We start from the raw sequence: 16,355 nt of genomic DNA, 5'->3' as shown, positions 1-16,355 counted from the left end.
CTATATCTATATTTTTCAAAAAGAAAGAAAAAGAAAACATTTTTTTTTAGGCAGAACAACAACAACAAAAAGCTGAGATTATGTCTCCAGCATTCTTGCTATCTATATAAGAATTACTAAAAGAAGTTCTTCTGGATGAAGGAAAATAATGTGAGATGGAAACACAGAGACCCAAGAAAAAAACTGAGTCCCAAAAAATGAATTATGTGGAAAAATAAAAAAGATATTTTTCATAACATATATGCATACACCTATTAAAAATTATCTGAAGGGTGGTTTACTGGTTAAGGCAAATGTAGGGTTTGCATCACATGAAAAACAAAATGCATAATGGAAGAAAGAGAGGTAAGAATAGACAAATTATAGTATTAGAAATCAGAAAGCTATTTGGGAAGAAGTGGGAATAGTTGGAAAATGGATAAGGGAATATTCTACTGTGACAGAATGTTTTCTATTTTGTTTTGTGTGTTACATGGGAATATGCAATTGTCAAAATTCATCAAACTGGAAACCGTAGATCTGTAGAGTTTATTTTATGTAAATTACAAAAAGAATACAAAAGTCAATATTGAATGCATCAAATTCAATATGTCCATTACATTTATTTTCTTATTTCTATTTTTGGTTTCAAAGAGGTTAAACTAGTTACTAAATGAAAAAGCAAATTCTTTGCCAATTTTTCTAAAATGAATTTGTAGCATCAAAGAATCCTATATAATAAAAGGCTAATATGCAAACAGACCGAATGGCGGAACAACTGAACCAGTTGCTATGATGTGTGCTGATTACCAGGGGGCGCATGCAGAACATGGCAGGTGTAGGCAACAGGCAGCAGAGCGCAGAACATGGTGGGTGTCAGCTGCAGCAGGATGGTGAAGCAGGTGAGCAGGGGTGTCAGACGAAGGCAGGGCACCAGTCGCTATCATTGGGGCAAGCTTCTGATGGTTACTGAAAATTCTTTGCTCCCACGCACCATGGTCCGACCTGGCATTCGCACCCACTGCCAACGCCGAAGCCGCTGTTTGCACCAGCTGACGGTGCTCGGCGCTGGCCCCAATCGCTTGGCGCCGTTAGCGGGTGCGAGCAGTGGCTGCTGACCCCAATCACCCCTCAGGGCTTCTCCACCTGCCCCTGCTCCTGAGGGGTGATTGGGGCCAGCAGCTGCCTCTCGCACCTGCTGCCAGCAATGTCCTGCTCGCACTCGTAACCGGTGCCAGAGCCACCACTCGCAACCACTGCCAGCTCCTGGAGCAGGTCCCAATCACTGGGTGCTGTCAGTGCATGTGAGTGGCAGTTGCCATCCCCGATCACACCCTCAGGGCTTCTCCACCTCCCCCTGCTCCTGAGGGGTGATTGGGGAAGCAGCCACCAATTGCACCTGCTGACAGTGCTGGCCCTGCTCGCACCCGCTGCTGGTGTCAGTCCCAATCACTCTGTGCTGTCAGTGGGTATGAGCGGGGCTGGGGCCGGCACCAACAATGCATGGGAGCAATGGCAGCAGGAGCGGGTCTGCCAGGAGACAGGGGACCAGGGGCCACAGCGGGAGGGGCCTCATGGCCCACAGTTCAAGGTGCACAAATACGTGCACTGGGCCCCTAGTCTATCTATATATATATAGGATATATATATATATCCTATCTAATAAAAGAGAAACATGGTAATTGGTGTACGACCGCTACTCTTCCCATTGGCTAATCAGCGAGATATGCAAATTAACTGTCAGCCAAGATGGCAGCCGGCAGCCAGGCAGCTTGAAACTAACATGAGGCTTGCTTGGTTCAGTGACAGAGGACTCCAAAGTTCCCCGCCTGCCACTGCCGGCCTCTGAGCTGCAACTCTAAGCAACTATGTTACAAATATAGAAGCTAAACAAAACCCCAGAAACCTGCTTTAGTCGCCAGGCTTCAGCCAGCAGGATCGCAACATTGTTTCAAATACAGAAGGTAAACAAAGGCCAGAAACCTGCTTTCAGCAGCGGAGGCCTAAGAGCTGGAGCCAAGCCTCAAAGCTAAAGCTCGCCCTGAATAAAAAAAAAAAAAAAAGAAAAAAAGGAGCAGTTGGGAGCTTCAGTCACCCGCCAGCCTGAAAACAGCCCTCAGCCCCCACCCAGACTGGCCAGGCACCCCAGTGTGGACCCCCACCCTGAAGGGTGTGTGACCAGCTGCAAACAGCCATCATCCCCTCACCCAGGCTGGCCAGGCACCCCAGTGGGGACCCAAACCCTGATCCAGGACACCCTTCAGGGCAAACCAGCTGGCCCCACCCATGCACCAGGCCTCTATCCTATATAGTAAAAGGGTAATATGACTCCCAGCACCGGGATCAGCGGAGCCAAGAGGCCTCCTGGCACCGGGATCAGTGTGACAGGGGGCAGCGCCCAAACCCCTGATCACCCTGCGGCTCTGTGTGTGACAGGGGGTGGGGCCACAATCTCCCTATCCACCCTGCTCTGTTCGTGACAGGGGAAGGTGCCCCAACCCCCTGATCAGCCTTGCTCTGTGCCTGATAGGGGGAGCTCCCCAACCCCCTAATCACCCTGCGGCTCTGTGTGTGACAGGGTGCAGCACCCCAATCCCCTGATCGGCCCTGCTCTGTGTGTGACGGTGCAGCGCCCCAACCCCCTGATCAGCCCTGCTCTGTGCCTGATAGGGGGAGCTCCCCAACCCCCTAATCACCCTGCGGCTCTGTGTGTGACAGGGGGCAGTGCCCCAACCCTCTGATCGGCCCTGCTCTGTGCATGACAGTGTATGGAGCCCCAACCCCCTGATTGTCCCTGCTCTGTGCATGACAGGGGGCAGCGCCCCAACCCCCTGACTGGCCCTGCTCTGTGCATGACAGTGTACGGAGCCCCAACCCCCTGATTGTCCCTGCTCTGTGCATGACAGGGGGCAGCGCCCCAACCCCCTGACTGGCCCTGCTCTGTGCATGACAGTGTACGGAGCCCCAACCCCCTGATTGTCCCTGCTCTGTGCATGACAGGGGGCAGCGCCCCAACCCCCTGACTGGCCCTGCTCTGTGCATGACAGGGGACGGCACCCCAACTCCCCAATCGGCCCTGCTCTGAGCCTGACCAGGGGCTGCACCTAAGGATTGGGCCTGCCCTCTGCCACCCGGGAGCAGGCCTAAGCCAGCAGGTCGTTATCTCCCGAGGGGTCCCAGACTGCTAGAGGGCACAGGCCGGGCTGAGCGACCCCCCTCCCCCCCGAGTGCACAAATTTTTGTGCACCGGGCCTCTAGTGTATATATAAAAGCCTAAGCAACTGTTCAACTGTTCAACTGTTTGCTATGATGTGTACTGACCACCAGGGGGCAGACGCTCAATGCAGAGGCATGGAAACATGGAACAGACTGATGAAGCTCAGAGGGAAGGGGGAGGGGGGACAGTGGGAAGAGATTAACCAAACATCTTATATGCATACTAGAGGCCCAGTGCACAGATACATGCACTACTGGGGTCCCTTGGCCTAGCTTATAGGGATCTGGTTGAAATTGGCTCTCCGACATCCCCCAAGGGGTCCCAGATTGCAAGAGGGCGCAGACCAGGCCAAGGGACCCTACCAGTGCACAAATCCATGCACTGGACCTCTAGTAGAAATATAATATATGGTATTTGAAACAAAGAAATGAATAGAATAATAGCATTGACCTAGTAAATGACATGCAGCTTTTTAAGGGTATTTTTAAATTAAATTTATTGGGGTGACATTGGTTAATAAAAATATATAGGTGTGAAGTGTACAAATTCTATGATACATCTGTATATTTCATTGTATGCAAACCACACAAAGTCAAATCATCTTTCTGCTCCTTAATCAGGTCTTTAAGTTTGCATTTATCATTCAGTAAATATAAGTTAAAATTTTATTTTTCAACTTTTTTACATATTTCTCCTTATCCCTTTTACTCCCATCATGCTACTTTTATGTATTTACTCATTTTTCTTTCTTCTATTCCTGTCTTTCTTTTCATCTGATTTCTAAACTTTGGTCTGCAGCTATTTACTTACCTGATTGTTGTCTTCAACCAACACTAAATTTTGGCACTTTCAACTAATTTTTTTGCATCCTTGTTGGTCCTAATTCTAATACAGCAAAATTAATACCTAATGCCTTAATTCAACACATTTTGAAGAAAATGATGCAAATTTTTAAACAATGGATCATTACGAGGGAATGAGAAGTTAATAATATAGGCAAGTCTTCTACTATGTCAAACAAGGAACTAAATAAATTATGCTCGAGAATAAAAGGACCTGCATTCTAAATGCTGGATTTTTTGTTGCCATAATAACTTTGTGTCCACAATAAAAAAATCCAAATTCATGTCTTATGAGGCTATGGTTAAGTAGTTAACCATTTTTTGGTCATTTAACTTATTAAAATGTCAATATGAAACCCAAATACCTTGAGATAAAATGTTATCTTACACTGAGATTAAGTGAAGCCTTAGATTATTATATCAATCATTTTAATATTGATTTCTTCAGTGCTTAATTTTATTTTTAATTGCTCAATTAAACTCACTGATGAGAACACAAGTTTCAAAAATTATATTTTAATCTGAAATCATATATTAGATACACTTTATTAAGCATAATTTTAGCATCTAATTATATATCAGGAAAATATATAAAAATCATATGAAAAAGTAAATCTGAGGTTATGATTCTATTTATAACTTTCATATTTGAGAAGAAAAATGCACTAATACATAATAAATAATTTGTTATTCTTTATGGATAAGCTTTTTCTAACCTACAGTCCTCTAGCTGCTTCAGGAAAACAAACAGAAGAATGAAAAAGAATTTAAAAAAAGCTCTTCATAATTATCTGTGTAACAGAGGTCATTCACTTCAACTGTCAGTGGAAATTATTGAACAAAATCATTTGTTTGGTGATGTAACCTCACATTATGATTGAAATGATAGGTATTCTTTGTTAGCTGTCTCAACATTGAAACTGTTTAAAAAATAGTATTTAATTTATTGGTTTTTAGTAGCAAAATAAATTATTGTGGCATTTTCAAAGGTCTATATGTGACCAACATTTGTATTGGCTTTTCATAAAAAGCTCTTCCCTCTTCCCAATAAATCTCTGTGTTATCTTCAAAATTTTAGCAATTCATAGAGCTACATCTTAGTTCCTTGTGAAGTAGATGGAACCATTCATATAATTATCAAGATTATTCCAAATAAAAAAGTTAACTTGATAACAGAAAGAAAAATAATAGCTTTTGCCATTTGCTTCATATCATATATATGATAGAATTTGCTTAAACAGCTATACTTGTATATGGAAAATTACTTTTGTATATATACACATATAAATGTATATATAATTTTAAAAATGAGTATAGCTTGTTAGCCAAAAGATTGAATAATCTTTAATCTAACATAGTATTTTGTTCAAGAGTCTTTTTATCTGAATTGATACACATTTGTTTTGGTATTAGAGTCAAATGTGTGTATCCCTTTGTAAAAATTTATTCTGCATTTACACATGGTTTAATCAATACACTTTAACTTTAAAAATAGCAATTTTTACTTTCATTTTGTATATTTCTTTGACAGTAAAGCATATATTTACTTTCTAATAACTTTCATTCAAAATTTATCATCATAATATTTAATTTTCCTTTCTGGCTATAATAAGTTATGCATCAGAATTTCACTTAATGTACAACTACTTCTGTAAGATGCAACCAAAGCTATTTTTTCAGAGAATCTACAGTGGGAACCTGGTTGTCTTTCAGATAATTTTGTTATTTAATGTTTATTTCTCTTCTGATTCCTAACCCTTTGGCATGAAATTCTCTATCTGTACTAGACCAAATGCTAATGTTTTTCTTTGCTTTCCATTGCTACTTTGTCTAGGATAATTTTTTAAACAGGAGTCGTTATAAATAAAAAAATTGAACTATTCACATATGACAACATATTTTAATTGTATATTTTAAGAATAGCTTCTGTCATTGATTAAGAGAAACCAGACACAATTCTAGCTACCAATATAGTGGCTTTAGGCTCATTATACCAGGGACAATGTGTCAGATCTATTAAAAAAAAAGAAGAAGAATGATTAAACAAGCTATGAACTGTAAAGCTGGGAGCATAAAAAGTTGGTTCAAGAAACTTTTGGTAGAAAGATATTATCCAGCATCACTTATGCAAGGCTGTAATAAAATATGAAAAGGTTGGTTGGTCTTCATGGTAAATGGTTTAAGGGAACCGAGTTATTATTTAATTGTGAGTTATGGCTATATCATACCTAATGTTTATGATACTTTTTGTTTCCAGGAATAAAAGATAGTGATAAATTATTTCAAACTTCATTAGGAGGACATATATAATACTTAAAATATCTCATAATTAAAGTTGAAAAACTTGGAATAATTGTAATAGATTTCTGAATTATTTTGTGTTTTCTCCTTCTGTCATTGTTGGGGTGCCTTATATTTAGTCTTTTATAAAGATGGCTTTCAAAGTTATTGGGAGCTACACAGCCTTTTGACTTTCATAATGCCTAAGACCTTAAATCATGTTCAGTATGTTTATTTGAGATTGTTCTATTAGGTCAGAAGTCTGTCAATTTCAAGGACTTATTATCCTGCTAGAGTATAGAATACATTTGAAAGGCCAGTGATGGTAGTTTTTTTTTATTTGACCCAGATAACAATCGCCATAAATTATTTACTAAGTGCACTTACTATGTGCCAAGGGCTACAATAAATGCTCAACATATATCTCCCTTAACTATCATGAAAAAAATCTATAATGCATTTTTATTATGACCATATTACAGAATTTTTAAAGTGAGGCTGAGAGAGTTTGAAGAAACTACTCATCAAATGGCTAGTAAGCCATAGAGCTAGGATGATAAAACAGATATTTTTGAACTCAAAATCCATGTTCTTTCTACTCCACCAGGGATAAAAACTATATAATTGTGCTGCTATCCTTTTATGATGCTTATGCCTACTGCGCCCAGATGTGATCTAAATTACTGCCCTAATGTTCAAATGAATCACCTGAGGAGCTTGTTAAAATACAGATCCCCATATAAGTGGAATCATACAGTATTGGTCTTTAGCAACTGGCTAATTTCACTTAGCATCATGTCCTCGGGTTTCATCCAAATTGCAGTTTTTGTAAAATGGGCATGGAGTTTCAGTTTTGCAAGATAAAAAAAAAAGTCTTGGAGATTGGCTGCACACCAATATAAGTGTACTTAACACTACTGAACAGGACACTGAAAAGTTGTTAAGATGTAAATTCTATATTATGCATATTTCACCACAATTAAAAATAATGCATATCCTGGTTTAGTCGGTCTGGGGTGAAGCCCCGGTGATGTTGACGCTGCTGATCCCTACGATCCTTGCAATAGCATAGATATCTTTCTCAAAGAAGACCTCCAAAGAGCCACTGCTGTTCGATTTGAATTGACATGTGAGAAAAAAAAAATAGACTGAAAGTCCTTCCTCTCTGCTACACCGTTTTCCAATTGATGTGAATATCCTCATTCATACTAGGAGGACAAGAGACACAAAGTGCCCTTTGCTTCTGAGGCCCTTCAATTCCTTAAAGAATTCAAAGCCTACTAATGTCTTTGGCCTTGGAGGCATCTTCGGCTTACTTCAACTTCTAAGATAATCATGTCCTGAAATATCTCCTGTGATGATGCATGCTGAAAAGTTTCCTCCCACCCTGACAGCTGAGAAGAGAAAAACAGTTTCCAAGCTGCTGCTACATATCAAAGAGCTTGTCTTTTTAGCTTCACTGACAAGTTGAGTGATTTTCCAAAGTTTGAGAAAATATCGGACAAAATCTTTTCCAGATAAGAAGCTGCTGTCAGCTGCCTGCAAATGAGAGAGCAACTTTAAATTCTATGGGGGGAATTCCTGTTGGAGTCTCAGTCCCAGGTCCCAGACTCTGCCTTCTGGCCTCCTCTGCCTGCCTCTGCTCAAGCACCTTGCCAAAACGTCCAGACTGAGCAGGACCCGTGGTCTCCCCTCCACTGCAGCTCCCCACATTTTCTCTGGAGGAAACCCTGCTACTTGTTCAGGGAAGTAATACAAGGTCATTACTTATATATCATCTGTTCTGCTTTTTAGCCCCAATGTCATCATAGATGACAAATAGAAACGGGTGCCAAAGTCCATCTTCAAGTTCTTCTAATTCCTTATTGAAGTGGCCTGAATGACAGTTCTGTACTGCATGGCAATGAGTTCTGCCAATATCTTCTGACTTGGGACGTGTGAATGTGACACAAAGAGAATTAATGAGGAAGCAGAGAAACAAAAGATGTCTGCTGCTAAGAAAATGATGCCCAGAGTCGCACCGACCCTGAAACTGAAGTGCTACTCTTCAGTTGTTGAGCTTTTTATTTTTCCTTACTATCCTATAAGTCTTTTCAATATATCCACATGAACTAGAGTAAGCCTGAACTAATCTGGATTTCCTGAAGACTGAAATGCTAATGCCCAATTATTTTTAACCAAGCCTTAATAGTATAACAGATTCTGGCCCAACAAGGCTATGGTCTCTACTCCATAGATGACTGGCTAGGCCAGTGGTCGGCAAACTGCGGCTTGTGAGCCACATGCGGCTCTTTGGCACCTTGAGTGTGGCTCTTCCACAAAATACCAACTTCTGAGCATGGGCCACGAAGTTTCAATTGCACTGTACATGCGCGCCAGCACGTGGTATTTTGTGGAAGAGCCACCACACTCAAGGGGCCAAAGAGCTGCATGTGGCTCACAAGCCGCAGTTTGCCGACCACTGGGCTAGGCCATTGGCCATCAAATCGGGCCTTTTATTAAGTGACTTTCACAGTGTTTATGGTCCCTGTACTCAAGGGTATCTCTACCTTGTATTTAGAAATACTTTATTCTTCAGAAGCATTTTTTAGCCAATCAGAAAGATAATTTTGATAATTTATAAACTACTTTTCATCCTCCTACTTATTTAATTAGAGGAAAGAGTGGTTATCCACCTTGATGATCTGTTCCCTACCACTACTGTGTTGATAACTTATATCTCTGTTTTGGTAATTAGGAATTCCTCCCTCTCCGTTGTTACCTTTCAGAAGCTTCAAACATACTGAGGTTTCTATTCTTTCTTCTCATACTAATACCATATATTTTGCTTCTGTTTCTATATTTGTACTCTAGTTTCCACTCTGCCACCCCACTGATATTGCTAAAGAGTCCAGTTCTTTTCCTGTATCTGCTATTTAGTACCACGTGGCTTGTATCCTATTAAATCATAATGCCTACATTTGTAAATGGGAATTAAACACACACTTTCTAGTTCATGCAGATTTATGAGAATGGAAGATGGAAATGCACATGAATGTGTTTGTAATTGTAAAGTTTTAGATGAGTTTTATATGTTACCCAGAGAACTTTCTTACTTTCATTTTATACAGTCAGAAACAAATTACTAAATGGTGAACTCTCAGAGATAAAGATCATTGCATTTAAAAATGTAATCTTTCATTTATATTTACTCAGTCACACACCATTTTAAAGTGTCATCACTATTTTACATGTATGAAATATATTCTCTTGACTCTCTACTCATAATTTGTGCAAACGCAAAGATAAATAGAAAACAGAAAGCTTTGAATATTAGTTGTCAAAAATAATGACACAGTCCACCTCTGAATTTTGATGAGCAAATCAACACATTCAGTTTTCATCAAGAAGGAAAAATAGCTGTCTCAAATTCTTTTTTTCATTTATATGATCAAATTACTATTGCTGTCACCATGACCTTTATAACTTAGTCTTAAAGTAATCTATGTAAACATCACCTTCCAAAATGTACTCCACAGCTGTGTTGCATACTTACCAACTTATTTTTGTACACACTTAGAAGTACTACTATTACCAATGTTTATATTGTACTGCTTCCCTTAGGGAAGAAAAACTTCTCAACAATCTTGTATTATTAACTAAGACATCAACTCTATCATTTACCTGATTATAAAGCATTTGGATAGAGAATACATATACTTTAATGGGGATTTTGGACATCTAAGGTTTACTGCTGAATACTCCTCTTAAATTGATTTGGACTATAAGTATTGTCAGAGTAGCTTTCTGAGCCTTGTTCCCTTTGCCATTCCAAATTATTGAGATTAGAGCAGTGCCCAATTTTACTTTTAAGATGAATAAGAGAGTGCAATTGTAAAAGAATATATAGTAAAGGACAGAAGTATAATTGAGCACTTTTCAAGAACCACAGACATTTAATGAACAGAACAGAAGAACATCCTTCTGAAAAGAGAGGCAGTGCCTCTTCTTCTAAAAATCTACAGGGTCATAGTGGGCACAAAGCAGTTTCATTAAGAAAGCAATTTCATCATCATATTTTAGAAAAGGTTTTGAAGCACAATTTCTGTTTCATTTTTTATCTTCTTACCTAAAGATCTATGTATTTACAATTATATACTATAGCAAACAACTGCTTTAGGTATAAGAACCTTTCTGTCCTAAGAAATTGATGTCTTAGTTCAAAAGAGATGCTGTAATAGCTCTTTAATTGAGCCATATAATTTCCATGGTTGGGTACAATTTGGCTTACAACAGTCCTTGTCCTTTAAAGTCTACCACCTGACGCATCACCACAAAGAACACTCAAGTAATTTATTGTTTTTTACTAAATTGCCATTAATTTATAGCTTTAAGTTTCAAAGGAGAATAAGTTGCTACAATATATAGAACCTTTTAAGGTTCACCTTTTCCTTGAATGTTGAATATCATCTAAGTCTTGACAAATATTCAGGTGAGCAAAGAATCAATGAAATCATTTCTATAATTAATTATCACCACAAAGAACATTCATGTAATTTATTGTTTCTTTTTAATTGTTATTAACTTATAGGTCTAAATTTCAAAGGAGAATAAGTTGATACAATATACAGAGCCTTTTAAGTTTGACCTTCTCCTTGAATATTCAGTATCATCTTAATCTTGACATAGATTCAGATAAGCAAAGAATCAACAAAATAATTTCTATAATTAATGATTAAAATAGGATTTTAATAACTATTAAAACACAGACAAATCATTTCATTATTTCTCTTTAGAAAGAATTGACTAAATCATAGTCACTTAAAGGAACTGGCTTTTTCCTAGATTTATAATGCTTTAAACAAAATCTTATTGGACAATTTATTCAGATGTATAATTTTTCCCAAAATTTAAAAATAAAATAACATTTGTGGCATTATAAATTTTGGATTCTATTTATTTGAAATTTTGCTATATTTGAAAATAGCTTGAAGAATCTATGACAAATGTTTGTTAGTAAAATTAATAGGGTTAATAAAATATAGCTAAGAGAACACTAAATAACTTTATAAAGCACTATTTGCAAACAGATATTTGTAAGTGCAAGGATTTGGGGAATTTAAAATCCAGCTCTTCTACTGGTATTAGTTATTGAACTTTGAGATTCCAAACTAAAATAATTTTTCAGTTTCCTCTTCTATAAAATAGGAATAACAACAATCACATTACTTGTGAAAATTGTCCCACTGATATTCATGTGAAAACCAAAGTCTAAAGAAGCTAAGTGACTCATGGTATCACAAAACAAAAAGCAAGTTGAGGACTCAAACTTCATACTTTTTTATACACTATAATACTTTCCTCAAAAGCAGATAGTCACTTGTATGGATTCAGATTTTTTAATCTTATTCATGACTGGAATATGCTATATGTATAAGATATGAATGGCAATTGCCACGTGGAGTCACTGATATCAATGTGTATCAGACCATTAAAATGGAGCCCGGAGGCTATGATAAGGTTGGTCTCGTACACGTTCCACCCCGCCTATTTCTCCATGACCTGTACAGCTTCTGAGCCATGCCTGGACCTTTTATCTCTTCCCACCATGGCAACCAGACCACATGCCTTCCTTAATTTGAAATGAATCAATCTTTATTAACCTAACCAGCATCCCTCTTTTGCATGTCAGACTCAATCAATCCTTATTAACTTAACCAGGACCCTTCATTTACACAAAAGAGGACCAGATTTAAGACAGAGTTTGTAACTTGAGTCTTGATAATCCTGCCTTTTTTTGTTCCCCAAGAGCACACTTTTGCTTGCTACATAAACTTTGCCTCCGGGTTGCAACCTTTGCCCTCAAATAGATGTCCTTTATTTCTCTTTTAGCTTAAGCCCTTTCTTGGTTTACAAAAACATATATCGTAGGAATGATCTCTAAAACAGTGTTTGAAATACTGTGCTGACGTAACTCCCATTAGGTAATATGTTAAATTGTTATAGACCAATGATGGCGAACCTTTTGAGCTCGATGTGTCAGCATTTTGAAAAACCCTAACTTAACTCTGGTGCCGTGTCACATATAGAAATTTTTTGATATTTGCAACCATAGTAAAACAAATATTTATATTTTTGATATTATTTTATATATTTAAATGCCATTTAACAAAGAGAAATCAACCAAAAAAATGAGTTCACGTGTCACCTCTGACATGCTTGTTATAGATTCGCCATCACTGTTATAGGTCATTCACCTGTTCATTTGACATGCAGGGTATGGCCATTTGACACTCTGAAACTAAAACACAGTTTTCCACTTGATTTGAGACCTTTTCCTTTTAATCTGTAAACTAACAGAAAATATGCAATTTGGAGCAAGTAGATAGAAACTGATGCAATATGATGCCTACTTGAACTTTCACTGCATTAGTCATGACACAAGTAGGAAAACAAAAGGTGCATCAAAGAGAATTCTGTGTGTAGTTTTGGTTAAGGAGATAGAGAAGGAGCTGAGGGTGAACCAAAGAAAGCCCAGATATTAGTAACTGCAGGACGCCACCCACCACTCTTAGACTGAAGAGGGAAAGGGAAATAATGGTGTCACCTAAAGTAGCCTCCATCCCTGGATGGAAGCTGGAGTCCTGGTGGGAGCTGGAGCCACAGAGGAGATGCAGCCACTCCCAGAAGGGCTGCTAAGGCACCCAGTAAGAAAACGAATATCTGAGCTCCTTGCTCCTCCCCGCTCCCAGTCTCCAAACAGTGTCTCTAGTAGGCTGACCTCAGCTGGGATTCAGATAAGGTGGGATCTGAACACACAACCTACAGATGCCAGGCTTCTCAATTTATAATAGTTTTTCCATAACCGGTTGCATGTTTAATTTCAGAAACTTTAGACCACTTTACCCACTCACTTTATCAAAATAAAGATTTACTTCCTCTGAGAAAGTATGGACCACTTATGAGCTACAACTACAGAAGGAGCTGCTCACTAATATGTATCAGCAATATGCATACCGCACCCTAACACAGACTCACACACCGCACTCATGCATTCAAACCACAAAACCTCACTTCGCTCTGCCTCCTAACATCACAAGCAGAGGAATCTCAATGGAAGAGGCACAACTGACTTGTCAGCGGAAGACAGGAATAGTACCACTGTAATTTATTTTTAAAACAACATAACCAATGTTATAGGAGAGATAAATCTATGTCATGTTTCTCAACTTATTGATTTTCAAAGGTGTCCCATTTCATTTTCTATCACAGTTTTAATAATACACACCCCCTTTATCCCCTCCCTATGATGGAGGTTAAGTGTGATGTGGCTACGCAAAGGCAATGATAATGTAGGCGGACACATGTGACAGTCTCTCTATATCAATTATACACATTATTATACTTCTGGATAAACTTCTCTGACCACTGACAAATCTATATTCCCTTCTCATCTGGTTTCAAGATTAAAGTCATAGAAAGTAACACTGCTCAAAAATGTACCTGACTCTTTTATGTTATTTTAAATTTACAAGCATGATATATGTAACTGTAAGCACATTTTAATATTGCCTCCATTTCTACTAGAAATGGCCAATACTGGTCAGGCCAGAAATTTAGAAATTCCAATGTGTAGCGGAAAAGAGTTTCCATGGCAGTCAGCTTTTCTATTTGCAGGCAATTGAAAACATGTGGTGAATGTAGAACAGTGGCATACAATTTGTAAATACAGATATGCAGTCGCTTCTTTATAACTCTAGATTTAATCTGAAATTAGCTGATTACAGAATAAAAGGTTGGAGAGTACCTTTTTGAAATTTTAGAGGAATATCCAACCACCTATTGCAGAGGTGAGGGGGAGGAAGAGTCTGAATCTAGGGGGTGTAGAAGCTGTTGCTTCACATCTGATCACTTTGTTTACTCTTCTGACTACACAGGTATCAGATGAATCCAGAAAAAAACATCTGGAAATGTAAAGCATTAACAAGAAGTTGACCAGCTACATATTTATTATTAATACAATAGATGGTTTTAGTTTTCATTTCATTAATTGTTTACTGATAACTTACATCAAATTCATTTTTACATTTACAGTATTATAACCCTTATTTAAACTTTTCTACTCAAAGTATGCAATATAATGCAGTGAGTTCTACCCACTGCAAGCACAGGGGATCATCTTTACACTCCCCATGCTTGTAGCACATTGTATAATATCTGAGATTTATTACTGAAAAGGTTGCCATAACAATGTTAGAAATGAAAATCAAGAACATTTGTGATATTTCTTTGACCCATAGGCAGTTTCAGGGCAAATGTGCATACACTTCTAGCAATCACTATAGCAACAACCAAATAATTGTTTTTAAATAGCAAAAGGTGCCTTTGTGGGAATTATTACAAGTATCTGCAGTTAATTCTATGTCAAGAAAGCATCAATGGGTCTTGGTTCTTTAATAGGAGGGTCCTTTAATAAAAGAATGGCATCTTTGTAAATTATTCATTCAAAATGTCATAAAAATATACACACAAAAAGAAAATGTATTGTCCAACTGCCGAGGAATGATTGGCAAACCAGTATCATTTCTATTTCCTAATCGTTTTTTCCTATACATGTATTGTCTGTAGAAATAAGCGATGTTGTGTCACTTGTTTTCATTGCTTTCCTATAATTATAGTACACAGGTTTATTATGAAAACAAATTCACATTTTAAAGTATATTTTATGTGATAAGATTGTGAAATGGCATCCAAAGGAAATCTTACACTGCATTTTTTCCCTTCCTGAAAGATTTTGTACTTTCAGTTCAATTAGCATATTTTGAAAGGTGCTTTGTGCTTTCATGCATCAGGCCCCTTGAAAATTTCACCTTTCCCATTTCTATATTCCCTGGGCGCTCCTTGTTTTTATCTTCACCAAATGAAACACCAACATACTTATGAATTTAAATTATAATGCCGTTCCCATTTTCTGCTATACAATAGAAATAGCTCTACATATTAAAATATAGAGTAAATGCTGATAGTGTATACATTTCTTTCTTTTTCAATTTGAAAGAAAAAATGGTATGTTTCTTCCTGGGGTGGAGAAATGAGGCAGTGAGATCTAGAAGAATAGGCATAACTATATGTAGCTTATGCTAAAATCGATGGACGACAATCACAAATTAACCCATCTTTTAGATGACATTACACAGTTTTCTTTTTAAACTCTTAATAGTCACCCAGATTTTGTACTTAATACATAGATATTCATTTATTTTTGGTCAGAAAATCAGAAGAGATAAAACTCTACTCACTAGGTCCCATCTAATCTGCAGTGCCTGGCATAGCCTGAAAGATCCTTAGAACTACAGAGCTATACGGAACCCCTGACTCAGAACCTGCATTTTTTAAATTTATCTTTATTGTTGAAAGCATTACAGATATCTCCTTCTTTTTCTCCATGGACCCCTTCCACCCTACACCAGTCTCCCTTCCAGGCCTTTACCACACTACTGTCTGTGTCCATGGGCTATGCATATATGTATATAAATTCTTTAGTTAACAAGATCCCAGTGGTTTGTATTCATTTACAGACTGAGAAACACTGGGTTACATGGACACAGACAATAGTGCAGTAAGGCGGGGGAAGAAATGGAGGGTGTGGGATGGAGAGGGGACATCTGTAATACTATCAGCAAAAAAGATAAATATAAAAATAAAGTGATCTCTTATAGGCAAAGAGAGAGAGAGAAATGCTGAGCAAGACCTAAATAATTTTATGCAAATTTCATCTGTTATTGGTTAACTTCAGTATAACTGGACAATTATTTTGACACTCTAACTGGCTAGTTTGGGGTACAATTAATTGTATGTGCAATTATGCTCACTCTAAAAAGATCTGGTGGTGAATTTTTGAAAATTCTGTACTAAATATGGTGGCACCATATTTAAATTAGATTATATGGAGGTAATAATTAATAATTAAGCAATTCCAAACCTAAACAACCAAATACTTTGTGTAATTCATATGAAGACATTCAAAGGTATTAGAGCTCTTTCAGTGTGATGCTCTT

The 16,355-nt window shown here is 37.9% G+C and overlaps 1 protein-coding gene across 1 annotated transcript in view; it reads right to left on the bottom strand.

Moving 5' to 3' along the window:
• Nucleotides 1-16,355, bottom strand: part of EYS (eyes shut homolog) — a 1,264,258-nt gene that overhangs the window by 599,208 nt on the left and 648,695 nt on the right.

Source organism: Myotis myotis, unplaced genomic scaffold (assembly GCF_014108235.1).
Source record: "Myotis myotis isolate mMyoMyo1 unplaced genomic scaffold, mMyoMyo1.p scaffold_m19_p_7, whole genome shotgun sequence".
NCBI lineage: Eukaryota > Metazoa > Chordata > Mammalia > Chiroptera > Vespertilionidae > Myotis > Myotis myotis.
The sequence above is the reverse complement of the archived record's forward strand: the minus strand, read 5'-3'. Positions and strand labels throughout refer to the sequence as shown.